The sequence below is a fragment of the Staurois parvus genome, unplaced genomic scaffold (genome assembly GCF_062004578.1).
Source record: "Staurois parvus isolate SC_StPar_1 unplaced genomic scaffold, SC_StPar_1.0 ptg000063l, whole genome shotgun sequence".
NCBI lineage: Eukaryota > Metazoa > Chordata > Amphibia > Anura > Ranidae > Staurois > Staurois parvus.
In genome coordinates this window covers 656,001-680,675 of record NW_028317859.1, presented here as the reverse complement: position 1 = coordinate 680,675, position 24,675 = coordinate 656,001, and positions in this window count along the sequence as shown.

Below are 24,675 nucleotides of genomic sequence, written 5' to 3'. Positions count from 1 at the left end.
ACGCTTGCACTGTATGTACTGTTATCTGTGGGTGGTTTGGTTTGGTTCGTTTGCACTGTGTTATGTTTTAGTATTGCACTGCGTTTATGTTTGTATTGTTAGCGTTAATAAATTGTTTATAACTTATCTGAAGTCTGCGTTTCCCTGCGTCAGTCACACACCTCTGGTCATACCTGGGAGCCCTGACAAAATGTTTGTAAAAAAAAAAAACAATGATAAATAAATATTAAAAAATAAAAAAGGTCAGGGTCAAAGGTCAGGATTTTAAAAAAAAATGTGGCGTCAGTTAGTGTCAGTGTGTTTTAGGTAAAAAAGACAAAAACAAAATGTGCACTACTGTAAATGAAATATATATAAAAAATATACAATATATAAAAAAGTTTTGGGATATGAAGAAAAAAAAATTGAAGAGCAATGATTTGTGTGGCTCTGGAAAGGTAAATATATATTTTTTTACTTATGGGACTGCATGAGTATACGATATAGTCTAATAAATCAGGCCAAAGGGCCATAACCTTCATGTGTGAGTTGGTATAGTGGCTAACCTAGGTGAATGTTAATAGGGGAGTCAAAGACTGAAGTATATGATGGTATAGATATATAGGACACCAAAGTGGTTGACTGTTAGGACACATGGGGAGACCTAAGATTATAGAGCACTCACTTCAGTGTCTTCATTGGGGCCTCCTGGGGATAGGGTATCGAGGGTGTAGATCCAGAATGTTTCCCTTTGGCAGAGATGTTGGAATCACTCTGCTGCAGGGAGTGTCCTGGGGATGGACTCAATGACCCAGACCCTGAGTCCAGAGGAAGAGCTCTCATGAAATTCCAGGAAATGTCTGGGGACACTGTGCTTGTCGATACCTTCCTCGATCAAATGTTGGTGTTCCCCAAACCTTTTCCGGAGGGTACGGATAGTCCTGCCAACATAAAAGAGTCCACACTGGCAGGTCAAACAGTAGACCACACGGTCAGAACAGTTGTAGAATTTGTTGATGGTATAGATCTTGCCTTTGATGGTAAAGTTCTCCTGGCCATGTTGGGCATGCTTCTTTCTTTTATATTCTTATATATACAGTGTGTGTGTATATATATATATACATATATATATATATATATACACACACATACACACACACACACATATATATATATATATATATATATATATATATATATATATATATGTATATATGTACAGTTGTGTTCAAAATAATAGCAGTCAGACATCACTAACCTGATCAATCACTGTTTTTGGTAGAAATGATATTTCTACATGGCAAATAATTTACTAGCAGGTGTAGTAGAGTAATAGAAATCCAACAAACCCAACAGTCATGACATGCATGCTGCTGATTCTGTGTAATTGAATCACTAATTGAAAGGGGCATGTTCAAAATAATAGCAGTGTGGAGTTCTATTAGTGAGGTCATTTGAAAAACAGGTGGCAATTATTGCCCTTATTTAAGGAAGGAAGGCAGCAAATGTTGTACATGCTGGTTACAGTGCATTTCTCTCAGAAATTCTGAGGAAAATGGGTTGTTCCAGACATTGTTCAGAAGCACAGCATACCTTGATTAAAAACTTGATTGGAGAGGGGAAAACATATAATGAAGTGCAGAAAATGATAGGCTGCTCAGCTAAAATGATTGCAAATGCTTTAAAATGGCAACCAAAACTTGAAAGACATGGAAGAAAGCGAAAAACTACCATTCGAATAGAGAGAAGAATAGCCAAAATGGCAAGGCCAACAATCAGCTGCAGGAAGATCAAAGAAGGTCTAAAGTTACCTGTGAGTACTGTTACAATTAGAAGACGCCTATGTGAAGCCAAGCTATCTGCAAGAAGCCCCCACAAAGTCCCACTGTTGAAAAAAAGACATGTACTGAAGAGGTTACAATTTGCCAAAGAGCACATTGACTGGCCTAAAGAGAAATGGCGCAACATTTTGTGGACTGATGAAAGTAAGATTGTTCTTTTTGGGTCTAGTGGCTGGAGACAGTTTGTCAGATGACCCCCAAACACTGAATTCAAGCCACAGTACACTGTGAAGACAGTGAAGCATGGTTGCGCAAGCATCATGATATGGGGATGTTTCTCATACTACGGTGTTGGGCCTATTTATCGCATACCAGAGATCATGGATCAGTTTGAATACATCAGAATACTTGAAGAGGTCATGCTGTCTTATGCTGAAGAGGAAATGCCCTTGAAATGGGTGTTCCAACAAGACAACGACCCCAAACACACAGTAAACGTGCAACATCTTGGTTCCAGACCAACAAGATTGACGTTATGGAGTGGCCAGCCCAATCCCCGGATCTTAAACCAATAGAAAACTTGTGGGGTGACATCAAAAATGCAGTTTCTGAGACAAAACCAAGAAATAGAGAAGAACTGTGGAATGTAGTTCAATCATCCTGGGCTGGAATACCTGTTCACAGGTGCCAGAAGTTGGTTGACTCCATGCAACACAGATGTACAGCAGTTCTCAGAAACAGTGCTTATACAACTAAATATTCATTAAGTGATTCAAAGGAAAGCAAAATCTTCAAACATTTTTCAGTTTATATAGTGAATGTTTGAGTTTGTAAAGAAGAATACAAATACTGCTATTTTTTTGAACAGTCTAATATTCACTTTTCTTCAATTTTTTTTAGAGGAACAACACAAATTTGCTATATTTTTCTTCATGTTTTGATTTGGAATACAATGTGTAGTGTTCCCAATGCATTTGTGTGTATGGAAATAAAAGGTATTAGAAGGATTTTGAGCTTTATTCACTTTCTTCAACACACTGCTATTATTTTGAACACAACTGTATATATATACATTTTCATCAATATATGTTTTATATATATAAAAAGAGTATATAAGCGAGCGCAAAATCGAGAACAAATATAGATATGAGTATACAGGCAGCTGCTGGCACTTCAGGGCATAGGCAACAGTCCTAATAAAAATGTATAAATGAATAAAGTGTAGCGCTATAAAGACACAAACTGTATGAAAATATGTATACAGTAATTCTTATAATATATATATATATATATACAAAAGAATAAAGTGCTTTTAATTGCGGTTGTGCATATAAGTGAATCAATGTCCATGCTATATCTAAATTTCAATCAGCAAATATCAAACAATAATAGTCCTTAAATTGATTGCAATACATCCAAGTGAAAAAGTGCAGATGTGCATATATCCACTGAGGGAATCCACCACCTCAGACGGGTGTCCACTCACCAGAAATTATACATTAGCAGGCATCAGTTATAATCTGTTACATCTGGGGGTGCAGGAACAGAGGCAGTTTAGGAGTTAATCCTACAGCATCATCCGTATACAGGTGGGGCGAGTATTCCTTGTCCTCTCCCGAATCTTCCCAGGTCCCAGTCTCGCGAGATGTCCAATCCTTCCCCGAGTCCAGTGCAGTGTCTGTACAGAGCCTGCCCTGTCCGCGCCACCGGTCCCCTGTCTGTTACTGCGCATGTTCTATTTATATATATATATATATATATATATATACAGTGGGGATCGAAAGTTTGGGCACCCCAGCTACAAATTAGTATTAATGTGCATAAAGAAGCCAAGGAAAGATGGAAAAATCTCCAAAAGGCATCAATTTACAGATTAGACATTCTTATAATATGTCAACAAAAGTTAGATTTTATTTCCATCATTTACACTTTCAAAATAACAGAAAACAAAAAAATGGCGTCTGCAAAAGTTTAGGCACCCTGCAGAATTTATAGCATGCACTGCCCCCTTTGCAAAGCTGAGACCTGCCAGTGTCATGGATTGTTCTCAATCATCTTCTGGGAAGACCAGGTTATGTCAATCTCAAAGTTTTTAAATGCCCAGACTCATCTGACCTTGCCCCAACAATCAGCACCATGAGTTCTTCTAAGCAGTTGTCTAGAAAACTGAAACTGAAAATAGTTGACGCTCACAAAGCTGGAGAAGGTTATAAGAAAATAGCAAAGCGTTTTCAGATGTCAATATCCTCTGTTCGGAATGTAATTAAGAAATGGCAGTCATCAGGAACAGTGGAAGTTAAAGCAAGATCTGGAAGACCAAGAAAAATATCAGACAGAACAGCTCGCAGGATTGTGAGAAAAACAATTGAAAACCCACATTTGACTGCACGATCCCTCCAGAAAGATCTGGCAGACACTGGAGTTGTGGTACACTATTCCACTATAAAGAGATACTTGTACAAATATGGTCTTCATGGAAGAGTCATCAGAAGAAAACCTCTTCTACGTCCTCACCACAAAAATCATCATTTGAACTTTGCAAATGAACATATAGACAAGCCTGATGCATTTTGGAAACAAGTTCTGTGGACCGATGAGGTTAAAATTGAACCTTTTGGCCGGAATGAGCAAAGATACGTTTGGAGAAGAAGGGGCACAGAATTTAATGAAAAGAACCTCTGTCCAACTGTTAAGCATGGGGTTGGATCAATCATGCTTTGGGGTTGTGTTGCAGCCAGTGGCACAGGGAACATCTCACGAGTAGAAGGAAAAATGGATTCAATAAAATGTCAGCAAATTTTGGATGGTAACTTGATGCCATCTGTGAAAAAGCTGAAGTTAAAGAGAGGATGGCTTCTACAAATGGATAATGATCCTAAACACACCTCGAAATCCACGGGGGATTACATCAAGAGGCGTAAACTGAAGGTTTTGCCATGGCCTTCACAATCTCCTGACCTCAACATAATTGAAAATCTATGGATAGACCTTAAAAGAGCAGTGCGTGACAGACAGCCCAGAAATCTCAAAGAACTGGAAGACTTTTGTAAGGAAGAATGGGCAAAGATACTTCAAACAAGACTTTGGCTACAAAAAGCGTTTACGAGCTGTGATACTTGCCAAAGGGGGCAGTTCATGCTATAAATTCTGCAGGATGCCCAAACTTTTGCAGATGCCATTTTTTTGTTTTCTGTTATTTTGAAAGTGTAAATGATGGAAATAAAATCTAACTTTTGTTGACATATTATAAGAATGTCTAATCTGTAATTTGATGCCTTTTGGAGATTTTTCCATCTTTCCTTGGCTTCTTTATGCACATTAATACTAATTTGTAGCTGGGGTGCCCAAACTTTCGATCCCCACTGTATATATATATGTATACACACACACATTTTAAAATTATTTACCATCTTTGTTGTTCATATGCCCCAATTTACCATAGGATGGCTGATAACTGTAGTTCTACCACAAGCTGCAATGTCACTTTCCCCTTATGTGAATTCCACTGGAGTGTCAATAATCTGCACACATATGTTTTTATTTATTTTTTAATTTATGGTATCTACCATGTTGGTATCCATTTTTTTGTTTTCTACTCCCTTTGCCATCTGTGGATTTTCATTTTGTATTGCTTTGTGCGGCTACGGACTTGTCACATGAGCTGCCTCTCATGCCCATAAATACCTTCCTTAAGATGGCTTCATCATGGCCTGAAGAAGAAGCACATGCTCCGTAATGCATCGCCATTTTTGATCGTCAGTTCTGGTTGTGTTGTCACTTCTACTTGCCGTGCTGCGTTCCACGCTGACCAGGAAGCGCTGGGAGCCTCCAGAACATCCTGCCAGTGGACTCACAGCCTCCATCACCTGCGTTACGGGAAAGGCATTGACGACAACTCTCATATTGTTACACATGCCTAGACATATTCTTTTCTTGTGAGTGCAATTGTTTACAATTTAAATGGTTATTTTAATATTACACCTAGATGGCGCTTGTTTTTCCTCTCTTAATTTTAACAGCATGTATCCTACAGAACTACGATGGGGGAATGATAGACCATTTTTGAGGGTCAGCTGCAAGCTGTATAAAAAGGGGCAGACAGTTTTCATCATAAAGAGAGTCTAAAAGTGGGGTGAATGGATCCCAAAATATGGTATCGACATTGAAGCCCATTGAAAATATAAATTAGATTTAAGCATAGCACAGGTTGATAACGATAGATTGATGGCAATGGCTACAGATTTATTCCTGTTTAACGTTAGGCCCGAGGCCTTGGAAAAGGCATGTAACACTTAATGTAAAGTAGGAAATTGTCAGGGCTCCCGGGTATGACCAGAGGTGTGTGACTGATGCAGGGAAACGCAGACTTCAGATATGTTATAAACAATATAATTTATTAACACTAACAATACAAACATAAACGCAGTGCAATACTAAAACATAACACAGTGCAAACAAACCAACCACCCACAGATAACAGTACATACAATGCAAGCGTCGTCAGGCAGGCCGGGTCAATATCAATCGGGCAGGTAGGTACAGGGGGAGCAAGCGGAGAATGGTCGGGGTCACAAGCCAGGTTCAGCAGGTAGCGGGCAGCGTGGTACAGAGGGTCAGGCAGAGGGATGGTCAGGAACGAGCCGGGGTCAGAGCAGGAGAAGTCAGCAGAGGTCCAGATCAGGCAGGGTCAGCGACAAGACAGAGACAGGAACAGGATGCAGGATGCAGGATACAGGGCCCAGGAAAAACACACACCAAGGCAGAGTCTGCAGGTCTGTCCATCCCTTAAATACACCAGTGTAAGCAGTTTCAGGTGTTTAGCTGGCTGCAAGGTTGAGTCTCTGATTGCTGGGAGCACCCGCTGGCCAGCCCTGGTACTGCAGCCCATAAGGCAGGCGAGTCCCACCATTGCTGGCCAGTCCATTCCTGACAGTACCCCCCCCTCAAGGAGCGGCCTCAGGACGCTCCAAACAGTCCTAGCTGGGCAAAATGTTCCACCGCCCGGGTCTGGTAACTGGCGGGATATCAAAGACTGGCACACCGGGCAGGACTCCGGGCAGCGGCACACCGGGCAGAGGCACATCGGGCAGAACTCCAGGCAGAGGCACATCGGGCAGCGGCACACCGGGCAGCGGCACATTGGGCAGCGGCACACCGGGCAGCGGCACACCGGGTTGGACTCCGGGCAGCGGCACATCGGGCTGGACTCCGAGCAGAGGCACATCGGGCTGGAATCTGGGCAGAGGCACATCGGGCTGGACTCCGGGCAGAGGCACATCGGGCTGGACTCCGGGCAGAGGCATATCGGGCTGGACTCCGGGCAGAGGCACATCGGGCTGGACTCCGGGCAGAGGCACATCGGGCTGGACTCCGGGCAGAGGCACATCGGGCTACCAGGCGAAGCAGCAGGCAGCGGGCCACCAGGCGGAGCAGCAGGCCCCGGGCCCCCAGGCGGGGCGACAGGCACCGGGCCCCCAGGCGGGGTGACAGGCATCGAGCCCCCAGGCGGGGCGACAGGCATCGGGCCCCCAGACGGGGCGACAGGCATCGGGCCCCCAGACGGAGCGGCGGGCGCCGGGCCCCCAGGAGGGGCGACAGGCATTGGGCCCCCAGACGGGGCGACAGGCATCGGGCCCCCAGACGGGGCAACAGGCATCGGGCCCCCAGACGGGGCGACAGGCATCGGGCCCCCAGACGGAGCGGCGGGCGCCGGGCCCCCAGGAGGGGCGACAGGCATCAGACCCCCAGGCGGGGTGACAGGCATCGGGCCCCCAGGCGGGGCAACAGGCATCGGGCCCCCAGGCGGAGCGGCGGGCGCCGGACTCCCAGGCGGAGCGACAGGTCCCGGACCCCCAGGTGGAGCGACAGGTCTCGGGCCCCCAGGCGGGGCGGCGGGCGCCGGACCCCCAGGCGGAGCGACAGGTCTCGGGCCCCCAGGTGGAGCGGCGGGCGCCGGACCCCCAGGCGGAGCGACAGGTCTCGGGCCCCCAGGCGGAGCGGCGGGCGCCGGACCCCCAGGCGGAGCGACAGGTCTCGGGCCCCCAGGCGGAGCAGCGGGCGCCCGGACCCCCAGGCGGAGCGACAGGCACCGGGTCACCAGGCACGACAGTGGGCTCCGAGTCAACTGGTATGACCGCGGGCACTGGGTCAGACATTGGATCGTCTGGCTGGACAGCGGGCATCGGGTCACCAGGCATCAGGTCATTTGGCTCAACAGCGGGCACCGCGTCATCTGGCAAGACAGTGGGCACCAAGTCACCAGGCACGACAGTGGGCTCTGACTCAATTGGCACGACAGCGGGCACCGGGTCATCAGGTACCGGATTGTCTGGCTCGACAGTGGGCATCGGGTCACCAGGTATGACAGTGGGCACTGGGTCACCAGGCATCAGGTCATTTGGCTTGCCAGCGGGCACCGCGTCATCTGGCAAGGCAGTGGGCACCGGGTCACCAGGCATTGGATCGTCTGGCTCGACAGCGGGCATCGGGTCACCAGTTATGACAGCGTGCACTGGGTCACCAGGCATCAGGTCATTTGGCTCGCCAGCGGGCACCGCGTCATCTGGCAAGGCAGCGGGCACCGAGTCACCAGGCACGACAGCGGGCTCTGAATCAACTGGCACGACAGCGGGCACCGGATCAGGTACCGGATCGTCTGGATCAACAGCGGGCATCGAGTCAACTGGCCTAATAGGATCATCAGGCTGGATCAGTTCATCATGCTGGGTAGAGGCATCAGGCTGAATGGAGGCATCAGGCTGAGTAGAGGCATCAGGCTGAGTAGAGGCATCAGGCTGAGTAGAGGCATCAGGCTGAATAGAGGCATCAGGCTGAGTACAGGCATCAGGCTGAGTACAGGCATCAGGCTGAGTACAGGCATCAGGCTGGGTTCAGGCTTCAGGCTGAACCACGGAAGGCAGGTTCTCAGACGGTAGGCTCACCGGTTTGGATACTGGCAGGATGGTATTGGTTGGAAAGAATTTTCGCTTTTTTCTGGTTTTAACTACTGGAGCACTGCAAGTAAACGCAGGTCTGCAAACGAATGGAGACAGAGAAGAGCTGGAGGATGGAACAGAGGAGGGAACAGTTGCTACAGAGGGCTTTCTTACAGGGTTAAAGGCAGGATAGGTGCAGCGAGTGGGAACAGGGTACTGACATGCGGTAGATAGCAGGGCAGGAGGAGCTGTTGGGAATGCAGGAATAGAGCTTTGATTAGAAGCAGGACTGAGTTTTTGTAAGCTGACTGAGGCTGGGTGCAACAAATCTGTCCATGTCTGCAGTATGGGTTGAACAAAGCTGAGCTTACACAAAGCCTGTCTGACCAAAGACTGCACTGCGTTTATACAATCTCTTAGTACCTGTGGTGAACATGCAGCATAATGCTCCAAGAAGCAATCCACATCATCCTCTAATAACCATACCAGGGACTCTACCTGGTCGGCACTAAATGGCGGCAAAAATTCATCCCTGCATTCGGGGGTACCAGATGAAACCAACTCCGCACAAACCTGAATCAATGGCTGCACCTCAGAGAATTCTGTGCCCTGATCTACTAGAACATGAGCGAGCCGTATACATTCTAGCAGTTCATCCCGGGGATACTCCTTCAGAGTTTGATAAGCATACTCTCTGTCATCAAACACTAGCAGATATAAATACACAACCTCATCAAGATCCATCCTTCCCATCAACAAACCAAGATGGCTTCCCTGTGCAGCCACTTCTGGTCAGGATTGGCCTTGGTGTAATGTCAGGGCTCCCGGGTATGACCAGAGGTGTGTGACTGACGCAGGGAAATGCAGACTTCAGATATGTTATAAACAATATAATTTATTAACACTAACAATACAAACATAAACGCAGTGCAATACTAAAACATAACACAGTGCAAACAAACCAAACCAACCACCCACAGATAACAGTACATACAATGCAAGCGTCGTCAGGCAGGCCGGGTCAATATCAATCAGGCAGGTAGGTACAGGGGGAGCAAGCGGAGAATGGTCGGGGTCACAAGCCAGGTTCAGCAGGTAGCGGGCAGTGTGGTACAGAGGGTCAGGCAGAGGGATGGTCAGGAACGAGCCGGGGTCAGATCAGGAGAAGTCAGCAGAGGTCCAGATGAGGCAGGGTCAGCGACAAGACAGACACAGGAACAGGATGCAGGATGCAGGGCCCAGGAAAAACACACACCAAGGCAGAGTCTGCAGGTCTGGCCATCCCTTAAATACACCAGTGTAAGCAGTTTCAGGTGTTTAGCTGGCTGCAAGGTTGAGTCTCTGATTGCTGGGAGCACCCGCTGGCCAGCCCTGGTACTGCAGCCCATAAGGCAGGCGAGTCCCACCATTGCTGGCCAGTCCATTCCTGACAGAAATGCTGTATGAGGGGATGATATGTATATCAGAATGCCATCTGCAAATGAAGTGCATTTATGTTTTTGAATTCCACATTGGAATTCTTTTATATCAGGATTAAAACAGCAGTAAGCGAATAGTAAATAGGAAAAAGGACCCCCTTGTCTAGTCCCTCTTTTAATGTTCATAGTAAGGGATTTGTAACCTCTGATATATACCTGCACAATGGGGATCTGATACAGTGCCTTCAAAATGTTCAGAAAAAAAGTTTGAAATCCCACAGACTCCAAGATGCAAAATAGGTAATCCCAGGATAAGCCATCAAAGGCTTTGTGTAAGTCTAACAAAAGCAGCTTAGCTTCTCTATAAAGAGGAGAATCCCACTGTATCTGGATATCAAGATGATATCTAACATTTTACAGATCTGATCAGATGCTTGTCTATGACGAATAAATCTTCACTGATCTTTATGAATACATAATTCAAGGAAAGAAATCAACCAGGTGGTTAAGACTTTGGTAAGGAATTTAAGGTCCTATTACAGTATTGAAAACTTTGTTCTCTTTTAATGGGACAGATCCCCCCTCATGTAGATGGTTAAAGTACAAGGCCATATGGGGTACTGTTAGGGGATAGGGGTATCTATTAGGGAAGCTGTTGGACCCTGATGATTTGTTTTATTTCTGAATTTTAAAGGATTCAAGAGATTTCATTCATTGAGATTTGTTTAATTTCTGAATTTTAAGGACTCTAGAGATTTCATGCATTGTAAACACTTTGTCTATTAATTCTGCATGACAAGTAGTTAAAATGCAAATATAAAGATTATTGGTCCTAGGGATAGCATGATATATTTTATTATATTAGGAATGAAATTCCTGTAAAACCTGATTCTGAGTCAGGGTGCAGTCTTTCAATTATAATTTAAGTAGTGGCAAAGTTTGGGCTCTGGGACTCAGAGTGTGCCCGATTTATCTTGCCACAGAGAGAATTTATGAATTGCCCATTGTAATGATTTCTCCACTACTGTGGTTAAGCGGATGTTGAGTTCAGTTTGTAGTTGCTCTATTTTATGAAGTATAGAGAGATCTGTAGAGTTTTTTATGGGTTCTGATCAAGGATTGATATTCCTCAGTTTTACATGAGAAAAGTTCATTGTGGGCCTTCTTTAGTCTGGAGGAAAGCTGAATGAGAAAACCCCTAAAATAGGCTTTGTAAGCTGCCCAATTTAGAGACGGGGAGGTATAGTCTGGTTTATTTAGATCAAAGTACCGTATGGGTTCTAAAGTGATGTCAAAACAATAAGAATTATTACCTACTAAAATGCATTTAATCACCAATTAAACTTGCTCGATGGCTATATCAAGTTTGAAAAACTGCCACTGGAGTATTGCTTATGTGCTGTTGAATAAAATGTATACTCCTGACTGTCAAGTTAAGTTCCCTCCATATATTCATTAGGTTGTTGCAAAAAAATAGATATGCTATCTTATGGCTTCGTTTAGGGGCGTGTGTATAAACTGTAGCATGCGATTTATCTAAAATGTGATCCATGGCCAAGTTAGTGGCCAGGATCATTTTCCCCTCTAGCATGGTGTGTAGGGAGTGGAAAAGTTCCTCTTGTTTTCTCAGTTGCATTGGCATAGTAGCAGATAGGAAATTGCCTGTGAAAATATTTTGGAGCAAAGGATTGGGGGATGTGGGTTTCCTGCAAGGCTACCACTTCTGTCCCTATGGAGCAGTAGTAGGAAAAGGCTTTATCACCTTCCAATAGAGAATTGAGGCCCTGTATGTTGTGTGAAACCAGTTTTATGGTGGCCGTATATTTTTGTTACAAAGTCATTAGGATAAGAAAGAAAAAATATAGTATAATTACTCAGTTCAAGACCCTTTGCTGGCAGATGTCAGGAGGTTTCAGTGTGACTTGGGGACAGATTGTTGAGACTAGATAAGAAGGGGAACTAGAAAGTAGAAGAGAGAAATTAGGTGGCGATCAGGTAATGTGACTGATGAAAAGCAGCATTGCTGCCACCATAATACCAACAGAAAGAAAACACAGGAACAAGGTAGATTGGGATCTAGGCAAATTGTAGTCAATGAATTATGTAAAACAAGGGCAGTCAGCTGACTGAGGCATGTAATCAAGCTCAGAAAGACACCAGATAAATAAGGAGTCTCCCCAGGAGAGATCCTGAAGAATGTCTTTCTATAGAGGGCATATATATACCCTCTGGCACTAAACAAATATAAGCAGAAGTGCAAACGTAACAGCATTTTCAATTTCTGGAGCGTAAGATACAGGCAGTCCAAAGTCCAAAATATACTTGTGGAGTGGCTTGCCTGAAGCTTAATCACAAACCAGCAAAAATAAGAGAGAATTTGGAGGTGGTTGTCTAAGTAACATTCAGGTTACTTATTTGAAAGGAGTGCATTGGAGTAACATAAAGAGGTTGGGGGAAGGGGGGAAAAAGGAGGGAGTAAGGGGAGGAGGAAGGGAGGAAATTGGGCAATTGGTTCCCTTCTACCTTCCAAGCGAAGGAACACCACATGATGAGGAAAAACAAACAGGCTGGGGATCCCAGCCAAGTATTCAGTAGAGTCCCGACAGGATTGAAAAGGAGGATATCCAGACTTAGGATATCCACAGAGAATAAATGCTTTGGGTTTTTCAGTACAGTTCCCATCAGAGCAAAACAAACTATGATATGGCAACTAGTTCATTTTCAGGTCTTCGGACAAGGAGACTTAGACTTTCCCTTGGTCTTGGTCCAGAGGTTTATAGGTGTAATGAGCCTGTTATGAGATTGATGAGAAGAGGAGCTAGTGGAGATTAAGCCCAATTCCTTTAGTATTTTTCTCTCTTATGTAGAGTAGAAAAGGAGTATGCCTTTATATGGAAAAGGAAACCTGAAAGGGTAATGCCCAGTAGTATCGGATGTTTTGGGCAGCCAAAAGTGTTAAAAGTGGCTTAAGAGCTCTCCGCTTTTGAATTGTTATCAGGGCGAGATCTGCATAAACTTGAAACTTATTGACTAAAAATTTGATGTACAAGTTTTCTCTGGCAAATTTCATAACAGCTTCCTTAGTTTGAAAGAAGTTAAGCTTAACGATAATGTCTCTAGGCGGCCCATCAGAACCCAGTGGAGCAACGGCCCTATGTATCCTATCGATTTCCAGGAGTAAGTCATCTTCATCATGTAGGTCCATTTTCAGTAAAATTTGTGCTATCATACTGATGTATTTGCTTGTTTCCAGAATCCCTCTAATAGGAAAATTATACTGCCACAAGCTGTTCTCCGGGTCTTCAATTTTAGCAAAGGCTTCCTGCAACTGTTCATGTTGCAGAGTGGTTTCAGAGGAATTTTGGGTAACTCTGTGTACAGTCTCATCCACTTTTTCGCTCAATATTATCAAACCTTTGCCCCGCGTCAGGGAAATCCATTTTCATTTCAGACATTAATTTAGCAGCTACCTTATCCAGCTTACATTGCAAAAGGTCAGAAGAGCAGGCATTTAGGACCATATCATCTGAATAGACTGGCAAAGGTAATGGAGTAGCTGGAGAGTGGGTAGGAGAGAAAGGATCAGCAGTATTGTGACTCTCCTGGCTTAAAAATGTGGCTGCCATTTTTTTGTCTACGGTTGAGAATGTGGAGTGCTGTGCTATGGAGTGGATGGAAGCCTGTGAGGAAGAAGGCATTGAGATGTGCTGTGAAGCGAAAAGTGGCCTGTGGCTCACCTGCTCACAGCTGTTAAGCTGACTAGGATGTAGAGGCTGTTTTGGTGGCTCTAGAGCTGGATCCCTGTGGTAGTGGGCTCATCTGTGTTCCTCATGGTGTCTCCCAGGAGCAGCTCCGGTCACCATCTTGGATCCCTTGCTGGCAAGGGACTGTCCCACACTGCTGGTTTGCCCGGTATATAGTCCTCAAGCACCCAAGAGCTTTGTAGGATCTGCTGTGGGGATCAATGCCTTCACCATCACTGCTATTAATCAACTAAAAAGTGCTAGAGGGGTGCAGAGTCAATTAGAACAGCATCCACATCCCTTACCCACGCATGCACACTCTGGGTATGGCTATTTTAAAGCCTTTTGACAGTTTCCCCACCTTATCTTCAGTAAGGCAGTCTTTATTCTAATAAATATATATAAATCCTGACAGGTGTCCTATTTTGTTCACTCTTAAGACACCACCAGATTTAAATCATTGCACCTATATGATCAAACATGATACCATAATACATTGAAATGGGTGCTGCTACTATTAGCCCACTGTAACTTATATTCACAATTGTGATAAATAGATTAAACCACAAATAATAGCGCTACCCTCAAACCAATACAATTATATAAATAAGTATATAAGTAAATTAATCCACCACCACAAGTGTGCACAAATTAATCAGTGGAAATTAATCATAAGGAATCCTCATAGTGTCCATTCAGGAAAGTCCATATATCAATGAATATGATCCTCAGTAAATGAAGCCATGAAGTCTTCCATCACCAGTGTAACCTCCAGTGCTTAAACACCTCATCAAATTGCACACTCACCAAAAGCTGGTGAATAACCAGTGTATCTGTCAGGCTCCGCCCAACGGGATCTCTAGTGGTCCACAGAACGGGATTCCCCAGGACGCGGAGTCTAAGTCCCAGTCTGCCTTTTCACCAGAGCCCCTGATGGTGGGGATGGACTTGGTGCAAGACTGGAACCAGGTCGCGATCCCTGGGTGCACCCAACTATGGTAGAGGGGTCCCGCTGAGGGTATGTGCTCGGGATGAGCTTGCTGTGAAGGGGCTGACAGGTCCGGTGCTGAGCGGGATGGATGGATGGATGACTGCCAGGGGTGAGCGTGGTCAGACTAGCTGGGTCGGTAACAGTGGGGACAGGTGCGGTACCAAGCAGCAGACAAAGAGTAGTCAGGTCACACGCCGGGTTCAGTAACAGAGGGTCCAAATAATAGTAACGTCAGGCAGAGGAATGGTCAGGGATGAGCCGGGGGTCAGAGCAGGAGAAGGTCAGCATAGATCAGAACAGGCAGGGTTGGCAACAAGGAATGCACTTACAGGAACAGGAACAAGACCTTGCGGCAATGAGGACATTGACTGGCCAGTTTAAATAGCGCGCCCTGCACCATCATTGGTGCCAGGCGCGCACCCGCGTGCGCGAGTGCGCATGCGCGGCCGTAATTGCAGCCACGCAGACGCCCAGGTCCCAATGCCCGCACACTGATGTGCCTGGGCGATCCGCGCATGCGCAGACTCGCGCACCACGGCGAAGACCAGGATCCCTGACATGCCCCCCCCCCTACGGGCAGCCTCCGGATGCCCAACCGACCCCTTCTTGACGGTTGGTTTCGAAAAAATTCCTGCACAAGTCTTGGGGCGTGCACATTTTGGGCTGGCTCCCACGAATTCTCCTCAGCCCCATATCCCTTCCACTTAACCAGAAACTGAGTTTGGCCTTTCCTTTTCCTACAATCTAAGATAGCTTCAACTTCAAATTCCTCCTCCCCGTCCACGTTTACTGCCTCCGGTGGTTTAGACCTCCGATCCGGGAAGGGGTCTGGAAATATATTGCTGGTTTTAATAGAGACACGTGGAAGACCGGATGAATTTTCAGAGACTCAGGAAGTGTGAGCTCGTATGCCACCTCATTGATCTTACGTTTTACCCGGAAAGGACCCAGAAATTTGGGTGCCAATTTCCTCGATGGACAGGACATTTTTAGATTTGCGATGGACAACCAGACCTAGTCCTCCGGATGCAAGCTTAATTCCCCTCTAAACAATATGATAGTGTGACAAGAACACGCCTATCTGAAAAAGAAGGTTTCTAAAAGATCCACGCGGAGTAATATGAATTCAAATGAATTTAACAATACTTTATTTGATCACATAGATCATGGGGAGGTTAAACATAAGCACGGTGTACATATGAAAAAAATAAAATCATGTTTAAAAACACTTAGCGTCTTCAATTAAGGGTCGTCTTAGCCAACAGAGCACCATATAAGGCAGAGTGGTGTAATGATGGAATAGTTATCCTGGATTTCCGTAGGTTTCCTGCTTAATATTTGTGTGAACCGTATATTCAGTAGGTGTGTTCCCAGTATAGATCAGGGACCTCCTGGAATGTACAAGCTGGAACACAAGAATACATGGTATGTATCTAGCAATATGGAAACCAAATCACATCCAAAATTTACCAGGCCTCCCTCCACAATAGTCAATGGATGCTACTGTTACCTTCTCATAGGTGAGACTATCATACCCGCCTCTCAAATGTAGGGACTTCCTGGATAGCCACCCCAAATGGAACAGGGTCCACAGTACCAAATGATTCTGAGGATATATATAGAAAAAGATAATAAATGTGTAGAACATGGGCATCAGGTAATCCCGAAAACAAAACACACATAAAGATGTGGATATATTACCATCAATAAGGATCAAGAAGACTCCTGTCGACTTGAACTAAGATCAGGTCCTTGATGCTTTTCCAAAAATGCATATGGGGGTGAGGGACCAGGTATACACGATGCGTGGATTTCAAACACATATAGTGTGTATATAGCATATAGCAGGCCGTAGATACCTGAATTTAATATACCCAGTAAAGGGTTTCCAAAAATTGCTCAATTTGAGAAGGTTATTTGCGGTTTTATAAGGATCTGGCTATGTCACAGCAAAAAATACCTGAATAGGATAGCATATGTATATATATATATATATATGTAGATTCTCCTCCTTAGAGGATTTCCAAAAAATTCCCCGAGTATACAGGGTAAATTAGGCCCATACAACATGCCCTATGAACACCATGTAGGCTCTGTAAATCTCAACAGCCGTAAGCTTTTAAATAACTTGCCACCGGTGGAAGATATATTTCCCTGAAGGATTGCCGTTTGCGAACCGCTGTGATAATAGCCCACTGGTAGTTCTCAAAAGGTCTTGGGCCTACCTAGCAGGGAGCTGTGACACCGCCGTTCCTTCCCGCCTCGTGGGCGCCGCACCCTGTGAAGACGCCGAGCGTAGTGACGTCAATACGTTGACGCGTTTCGTCCGCCAATCACCGCAGACTTCGTCAGAACTGGGAGGGGACTTCAATCCTTTGCCTTATATGGTGCACTAATTGCATACCAAAAAGTCTCCACCTCGCCATCTTGTGTTGAAAGAATATCACTACATTAGGAATATCCAGAAGTGAATTAAAACATATATCCTGAATTTAAAAATGATTGCTGGATGTGGAAGAGGAGCCTAATTACTATGGACCAAATCATCTTCCAGGAGAATGATAGACGGGAGACTATTATTAGCATATTTCACCTTCACATAGGGAAACATCAAGACCAAGTACAGCTACCAAGATTTCAAAAACAGTCCTATTGTTCTATATGCTCACCACCTAATTAGAGTAGAAAGAATCGAACAATTAGGTTCATATTTTATCCACAGAGGCCCATATTTAGTGCATATATAGGGTATCGCAATGTAGATTATAGCTCATGATATATAGAGAGTTCAAGGGAATTTATTTCAAAAACACCCCAAAGTTAAGTTCTGTGTTTAGTCCAGATGGGACAAGTGCTCCTAGGGTATAGATCCAGAATTTTTCTTTTTGTAGGAGGACTTTATCAAAATCACCCCGACGAGCCGAAATATTCAGCAGAAAGATCCCTTTTACTTTTAGACCATCTGTTTTGCCCCCGTGTACTTCTTTAAAGTGTTGCGCCAATGGGTTCACTTTTTCTCCCTTTCTCACATTCCTATTTTCATTTCTAATGTCTCTCAGATGTTCACCAATCCTAGTCCTAAGGCTTCTTTTGGTTTTTCCTATATAAATCTTTTTACATGGGCATTCTATCATGTATATCATTTTACTACTAGAACAGTTAATAAAGCTTCGTATTTGAAATATCCTAGAGTTATCATTGTTGAAGAACTGATTAGACTTATGTACAAATGGGCAAATCTGACAATGACCACATGGAAACATACCATATATACCAGTCTTCCTAGTTAGCCAGTTTCTCTGTGGTACCCTCTGAAATTCTGATTGTACTAATATATCATTTAGATTCCGAGTTCGTTTTGCCACCATATGGGGGCTCTCTCCTACTACTTTCGCTATCTGCGGATTTTGAATTAGTAAATGCCAATGGGAGTCCAGGGCCTTCTTGACTTCATCCCATTGTTGTCCGAATTTAGTTATGAATCTTACCGGTTGGTTTTCAGTATTCGCAGCTGCCTTTGGTTTTGATTTATTAATTAGTTCCTCTCTTGATTTACCGAGGGCTCTTCTTTGCGCATGCGCGGCCGTAATTGCAGCCACGCAGACGCCCAGGTCCCAATGCCCGCACACTGATGTGCCTGGGCGATCCGCGCATGCGCAGACTCGCGCACCACGGCGAAGACCAGGATCCCTGACATGCCCCCCCCCCTACGGGCAGCCTCCGGATGCCCAACCGACCCCTTCTTGACGGTTGGTTTCGAAAAAATTCCTGCACAAGTCTTGGGGCGTGCACATTTTGGGCTGGCTCCCACGAATTCTCCTCAGCCCCATATCCCTTCCACTTAACCAGAAACTGAGTTTGGCCTTTCCTTTTCCTACAATCTAAGATAGCTTCAACTTCAAATTCCTCCTCCCCGTCCACGTTTACTGCCTCCGGTGGTTTAGACCTCCGATCCGGGAAGGGGTCTGGAAATATATTGCTGGTTTTAATAGAGACACGTGGAAGACCGGATGAATTTTCAGAGACTCAGGAAGTGTGAGCTCGTATGCCACCTCATTGATCTTACGTTTTACCCGGAAAGGACCCAGAAATTTGGGTGCCAATTTCCTCGATGGACAGGACATTTTTAGATTTGCGATGGACAACCAGACCTAGTCCTCCGGATGCAAGCTTAATTCCCCTCTTCTCTTCCTATCAAATGCCCTCTTATTGTCACCCTGGGCCTTTGCCATTGCTTCCTGTAGTACCTTGCTATTGGAAGACAAAAAGTTTACATATCCTGTGTGGCCAAGACTGTGACCTCCGGGATCAGATCTGGCAGGAATACAGGGTGGAACCCGTAATTTGCAAAAAACGGGGATTGTTTTGTAGCAGAGTGACTCGCATTGTTATATGCGAACTCCGCAAGTGGCAGGAGAGTTAACCAGTCATCTTGGAGGAAGGTGGTATAGCACCTGAGATACTGCTCTAGGGTCTGATTTGTTCGCTTGGTCTGGCCATTGGTCTGTGGGTGGTAAGCTGAGGAGAAAGATAGCTTAATTTCCAGGGTTTCACATAGAGCCTTCCAGAACCTAGATGTAAACTGAACCCCCCTGTCAGATACAATATCCCTGGGAATCCCGTGGAGTCTTACCACTTCCTTAATAAAAACTTGTGCTGTCTCAAATGCCGTAGGTGTGTCTTTCAGAGGTACAAAATGGGCCATTTTGGACAAGCGGTCTACAATCACAAAGATTGCTTCCTCAGGGACCACAATCTGATCCTCCTTCCAGAGAAGTCCCTCCCTATTCAGTAAGGGGACACCAGGTAGACCTGGCATTCCTACAGATGCAGTCTGCAATCTAGAACGGAGCTCAGATTGGAGGACTAGGAAATTCCCCGAGGACAGGATAGTATCCGGCTTGGGAATCTCTTCAGGATCCCCAAACATGCGGGAGAGCGCGTATTCTTTGACCCTGGCCTATAGGTGATATGGAATGAGAACCGTGAAAAGAAAGTGCCCACCTGGCTTTACGTAGCCTTAGACGTTTAGCTGTTCTCAAATATTCTAGGTTCTTGTGGTCAGTGAAAATCAATATTGGGTGTACAGCCCCCTCTAATAAGTATCTCCATTCCTCTAGTGCCACCTTGATCGCCAGGAGTTCCCGATCCCCGATATCATAGTTCCTTTCGGCAGTAGTTAGTTTCCTGGAGAAAAAGGCCACCGGGTGCATGAGCTCCTTGATGCCCTTTCTTTGAGATAGGATCGCCCCGACTGCATTTTCGGACGCGTCTACCTCCAAAATATATGGTAAGGACGGATCAGGGTGGCTCAGAATAGGAGCTGCAGTAAACAACTCTTTTAAGGCTTCGAATGCCCTCTGAGCTTCAGGTGTCCACTGGAAGCGAACCCCCTGCCTAGTCAGCTGGGTGATAGGGGACACCAGGCCCGAAAAGTTCTTAATAAATTTTCAATAAAAATTTGCGAAGCCGATAAAGCTTTGGACCGCCTTTTTATCAGTGGGTGCTGGCCAATCCAAGATGGCCGAAACTTTCTGAGGGTCCATGGCTATTCCCATGGTGGAGATGGTTATACATAAAAAGGAAATACTACGCTGTTCAAAACAGCACTTGTCTGCCTTGGCATATAGGCTGTGTTGACGAAGCCGTTCTAACACACGCCTCACGTGACCTCTATGGCCCTCCAAGGTCGTGGAAAAGATGAGGATATCGTCTAGGTATATGACGACAAAGATATCAAGGTAGTCCCTGAACACATAGTTTATGAAATGCTGGAAAGTGGCGGGTGCGTTGCATAGGCCGAAGGGCATAACCAAATATTATGACCAACCAAAAGGGCATAACCAAATATTCGAAGTGTCCGAATCTGGTACGGAATGCTGTCTTCCACTCATCCCCTTCTCTGATACGGACTAAATTATAGGCACCTCTCAAGTGTAGTTTAGTGAAGACAGAGGCTGACTTCAACCTCTGAAAAAGTTCGGGGACTAGTGGCAGTGGGTAGCGGTTTTTGACTGTGACCTTATTTAAGTCCCAGTAATCTACGCAGGGCCGTAGGGACCTGTCTTTCTTTTCCACAAAGAAAATGCCCACCCCGGCTGGTGATGTGGAGGGTCTACAGAGGTTTTCGTCTATGTATTCTTTTAGCACCCCTAACTCCCGTTCGGATAAGGGAAATATCCACCCAAATGGGATTTCAGACCCTGGGAGGAGATCAATTGGGCAGTCATAAGCTCGGTGCGGGGGAAGAGTGTCTGCCCCCCGCTTGCTAAACACATCTAAAAAGCTATGGTAGGCTGAAGGAATGACTTGAGCCAGCTCTGCATCTGTCTCCAGACACACCAAGGACTGCGGAATCGGGGAGGTCCTAGGGAGGCAATGCTGCTGGCAATAGGTTGAATGGAAATGGATAGATCCCGCCTTCCAGTCCACCTGGGGATTGTGGGCTCGTAGCCAAGGGAGCCCCAAGATAATTGGGAATAATGGGGATGCTATGGCATCCAACCGAAGGAGTTCCTGATGATGGGTCGATACTGTAGTACGGATAGGTGGGGTTTCGTGGTCCACTATCCCTGACCTAATACGGGACCCATCTGCTAGAAAAATATTCAATCCCACCTCCTCCATTTGTAGGGGAATCTGCTGCTGAACTGCAAAGTCCAAATCTATAAAGCAGCTACATGCCCCAGAGTCCACAATTGCTGTGGTTACCACAGTTCTCCCAGGCAGCTGAAGTGAAACAGGTACTGCTAGATAACCGGTGTTGCCCATACCTTTAGAAGTGACCGTAGAAAAAACAGCGGAACGCTTACCCCTCTTGGCTGGACAGGTACGTACCACATGGCCGACTTCCCCACAATAGAGGCAAAGATGGTTGACCTGACGCCTCTGGCATACCTCAGGTGTAAGTGTCTGCCGTATCCTTCCTGATAACCCGGGCCTTGGTGTATCCATAGCTTTCTGATGCTGGTTGACCCACCGCAACTGCGACTGGTTTAAAGCATGAGGAGGTTTTCCAGTTGGCCTCTGTTCTTGGTTGGAACTTTCCTGCCTGCGCTCCCGCAACCGGCGGTCAATTCGAATAGTCAAGGTTATTAAGGCCTCCAAAGTACTGGGTATGTCTACTCGGGCCAACTCGTCCTTCAATGATTCAGCTAACCCTATGCGGAACTGGTGGTGCAGGGCCGCCTCATTCCATTGGGTGTTACTACGCCAAAGCCTGAATTCGGCGGCATAGTCCTCCACTGTTCGGTGACCCTGCCTCAGTGTATGTAAGGCCCTCTTGGCCGTCGCTGCTTGCTGGGGGTCGTCATACAAGAGTGCCATCGCCTCAAAAAATACTGTCACCGATTCCAACTGTGGGTCTCGGTTCTCTAAGAGCCGGTGGGCCCAGTTTTGGGGTTTGCCCTGCAGTAGGGAAATTATGAACCCGACCCTCACCGATTCTGAGAAAAATGTCCGAGGCTGGAGGTTAAAGTATAGCTGACAGGAGCTACGAAATGCCCTGAATCTGGTGTGGGTACACGGGGTTCTGGAACGGGTAACAACCCCGGTGTCTCCCCAGTGGGTTCCCCAGACCCCCTGGTCGGTGTGGCTAAGGTCTGCATGCGACCATCCAACTCCGTATAACCCTCCTGTAGGGCCCTAACTCCTTGTGTAAGGGTCGCCAGCTGTTGGCAGATGACATCCAGAGGGGAAGTTCCCCTTCCAGGCTCAGTCATGGCCGCAAGGTACTGTCAGGCTCCGCCCAACGGGATCTCTAGTGGTCCACAGAACGGGATTCCCCAGGATGCGGAGTCTAAGTCCCAGTCTGCCTTTTCGCCAGAGCCCCTGATGGTGGGGATGGACTTGGTGCAAGACTGTAACCAGGTCGCGACCCCTGGGTGCACCCAACTATGGTAGAGGGGTCCCGCTGAGGGTATGTGCCCGGGATGAGCCTGCTATGAAGCGGCTGACAGGTCCGGGTCCAGCCGGGATGGATGGATGACTGCCAGGAGTGAGCGTGGTCAGACTAGCCGGGTCAGTAACAGTGAGGACAGGTGCGGTACCAAGCAGCAGACAAAGAGTAGTCAGGTAACACGCCGGGTTCAGTAACAGAGGGTCCAAATAATAGTAACGTCAGGCAGAGGAATGGTCAGAAATGAGCCCGGGGTCAGAGCAGGAGAAGGTCAGCATAGATCAGAATAGGCAGGGTTGGCAACAAGGAATGCACTTACAGGAACACAGGAACAGGAACAAGAGCTTGTGGCAATGAGGACATTGCCTGGCCAGTCTAAATAGCGCGCCCTGCACTGTCATTGGTGCCAGGCGCGTGCCCGCGTGCGCGAGTGCGCATGCGCGGCCGTAATTGCCGCCGCGGACGCCCAGGTCCCAATGCCCGCACGCTGATGTGCCTGGGCGATCCGTGCATGCGCAGACTCACGCACCGCGGTGAAGACCGGGATCCCTGACAGTATCTTTATATATCCAGCACTCCACCACTGAACTCCAGCTTATAGATATCCAAAGCACTTCATATAGTACATGTAGATATAAAGAATACTCGCTATAATGCAATAACATTTATAAAATTTATTCCAAAAAACCCCCCTTTATAAAACCGCACTCACAATGAGTCACAAAAAATCAAGCATTTGTTATCACATAAGAGCTTCCAGCTCTCGCCCCAGCGTCTCACCAGCCTTCCTGCAACTAAGATGGCGTTGTTGCGATCACATGGTCCGGACACATGGGTTGGCATGCGTGGTGACGTCACTGGATAACCACGCTCTAACGCGTTTCGTCATACGACTTCTTCTGAGGGAGTGGTAAGCAGTACGTGGAGCGTGCTCTTAAAGAGCTGCCTCCTTTCTAATTGGTCAGATTAATGAAAACACCTGAAGGAATGAATATCAAGGGTGTGAATGGTCAGATAGATTAGATCACCTCAACATATCCTCACAACAGCACCATCTTGTGTCTAAATAGTATATGACAACCAAATAATAAAATATATAGAACTCCAATCAGAATTAAATACAAATCAATCACAAAATAATACAAATTAATAATTAAAATATGTAAATAAAATTACAAAAAATAAAATTACAAATCTAAATAAATAATAATTACAGACTGGGCACTCCAGGCCATATACTAAATACTTCATGGCTTCATTTACTGAGGATCATATTCATTGATATATGGACTTTCCTGAATGGACTCTATGAGGATTCCTTATGATTAATTTGTGCACACTTGTGGTGGATTAATTTACTTATATACTTATTTATTTAATTTTATTGGTTTAAGGGTAGCGCTATTATATACAGTCTTTATTCTAGTTGATGTTGGAGTAGTCTACAGATCACTCAGTTTGTATATCCTTAGCCATGTTCGAGCCTTCTATTAACTGGTAATTTGTCGAAAGTGAAAAAGATGCCCATAAGGAAGATGGTACACATGAGACTGAGCTTGAAAGGATTTAGTTTGGTGTGTTTTATCATCAAGCAGAATGAGCAAGGACTGAAAACCCACCTGATGCCATTCTAGAAAGGCTAAGAAATGATTACCATGTGGGAATATTGGGTTGGTTTTTTTACCGACAGCGAGAAATACAGTATAAGGAGAGTGTATCTCTCTCCATGCTATGATGGTATCTCTGATCACAATATTATTGCAAAGCTTGACTGGTAGTATGGGGATTCTACTATGTAAAATCTCAGTTAAAGTCCAGGGACCAACCAACCAGGATTCTAGGTGAAAATTAGAGTGCTTGGATGAAAGTGTTAGCCAATCTAGGGCTTAACGTAGCAGACGTGCTAAGTTGTTTGCACTAATATTTGGAAA